Here is a 1,936-nt window from a genome sequence, read left to right on the forward strand (position 1 = left end):
TATCTATCTATCTATCTATCTATCTATCTATCTATCTATCTATCTATCTCTATTTGAAAAATATACACAGAAAAATATATACAGAAGCTCCTTCTGTATTAGTTTTCTATATGACCCCTCAAATGGCTCTTAGTTTTAGCTGTCTCTCCTTGTATTTATCTTTTACTGCTCTCTTTCCTTCTCAACCCCCATACATACCTATTTATTCTATTAAGGAAATTATTTCTAAAAAAGAAACATAGAAATGTTGGAGATGAACACAATCAATAAACCAAATATAAAAGATATAACAAAAATATCATCAACAGACTTGACCAAACAAAAGAAAGAATAACAGGAATAGAGGACAAAGTTGAGGAAATAATATATGTGAACCTCAATAAGGAAAAAAGTATGACCATAGCAACTAAGAATTCTGGGATAAGATGAGAATTGAGATTAAGTTAAGGCATACAGAACTACTCAACAAAATTGTAGAGGATATTCTCCCAAATCTAAGGAGGGGGCATGGATATCAAAATGCAAGAGGCACTGGGAACATCAAATAGATGTGCTCAGAAAAGAACTTCCAAAGACACAGTATTGCCCAGGTATCAAATATAAATCAAAGAAACAATGGCTTAGTTAGGGTATTAAGTCAAGAGAAATAAGGATAAAAATAGGAAGAAGTAGCCAGGCATGGTGGTGCATACTTTTAATCCAGCCCTTGGGAGAGAGAGGCAGGAGGATTTCTGTGAGTTCAAAGCAGCCTGGTCTACAGAGTGAGCCCAGGACAGCCAGGGCAATTACATAGAGAAACCCTGTTCCAAACAAACAAACAAACAAACAAACAAACAAACAAACAAGACTAATACTCAGACCCCACTGGCAATATACATTGGTATAACCACTATAGAAATCAAGATGGATAATCCTAAAAACAAAACAAGACAACAACAAACTAAAACCAGAACTGCCATATGGCCCACGTGTTACCACCTAATTCAATCTGTGGGATGGACAAAGAAGACCCTTTCAGACAGACGGTGAAGTGACATTTGAAGAGTGAGATGGCACTGACAGAGTGTAACAACTAGAGGCCTGAGGTGGGCAAGGTGAAACTGCAGGGTCCCCGAATCCAAGATGGCAATCACTAGAGAGGGGGAGCAGGGATCTTGAGGGTCCCAGACACAGAGGAACAGTCACATACCTAGGGGGCAGATGAGTGAACGCAACAGTTTCAGTTGCACCTGGGGCTCAGACACTCCAGCCACAAGACTTGAAACAAAAGCTATAAACTTTATTAGAACAGATAATTCGATGAGGCCCACAGGTAGGAGTCTGCCTAGGGGCTTTGGCTGAGATTTTTTATAGGCTCCTGGGGACCCTCCCTTGGGTTGAACCCTCCCTTGCATAATCTCCTCCCCCCCCACAATCATTTTGTCACAGGTAAGATCTCCTGGGTGTGGGGATGGAAGAGACAAAAGGGAGCAAGGAATAGCTCTTCTGAAAGTGTCTAGTCCCTGTGTTCTAGGTCTGCTTGAGTTCCCTTGATCCTCCTTCACATCCATTTCACTCCTCGGTGTATTGAGGAAGGACTCCAAAAAATATCCTAGAAATACTTGATCATGGGATTTTGTTGCTGTGCCGGTCATCATAGCTGAGAAATGGAACCATTTATTTGTGCTCATCCACAAATAAATGGTTTAAAAAGCATATATACATGATACAATCATACATAATTTTCTTCAGTATGAATGCATGATGGAATTTTGTTCATCTGCAAAGAAAAATGAAATCATGAAATTTACAGGAAACTAGATGTAACTAGAGATCATTGTTAAGTGATAAGCCAGACTCATAAAGACAAATACAGCATGTTTTCTCTTATATAGGGACTCCAGATTTAAGTGTGTGTGTGTGTGTGTGTGTGTGTGTGTGTGTGTGTGTGTGTGTG

This window comes from Psammomys obesus, unplaced genomic scaffold (assembly GCF_907164565.1).
Source record: "Psammomys obesus unplaced genomic scaffold, mPsaObe1.curated_primary_1811, whole genome shotgun sequence".
NCBI classification, from domain to species: Eukaryota; Metazoa; Chordata; class Mammalia; order Rodentia; family Muridae; genus Psammomys; species Psammomys obesus.